Here is a 219-nt window from a genome sequence, read left to right as displayed (position 1 = left end):
TTGGATTAAGAAGTGGGGGGGAGGCGGTTAAAGAGGGGAGGGGGGGTTGTTGACTGTCATGAACGGTGAACGATGAACATGTGAATGATGGACAAGTTCTGTTTAAGGAAGAAATGTATAAAAAGAAAAAAGAAGTTTAAACTGTGGTTGTCAAAAGGTCTTTGTCTTTGTCGAGGTTTTGTCGTAACCAGTTTAACAATTTTTAGCAGACTTGAGCAA

This window comes from Penaeus monodon, chromosome 20 (assembly GCF_015228065.2).
Source record: "Penaeus monodon isolate SGIC_2016 chromosome 20, NSTDA_Pmon_1, whole genome shotgun sequence".
Lineage (NCBI taxonomy): Eukaryota > Metazoa > Arthropoda > Malacostraca > Decapoda > Penaeidae > Penaeus > Penaeus monodon.
The sequence above is the reverse complement of the archived record's forward strand: the minus strand, read 5'-3'. Positions refer to the sequence as shown.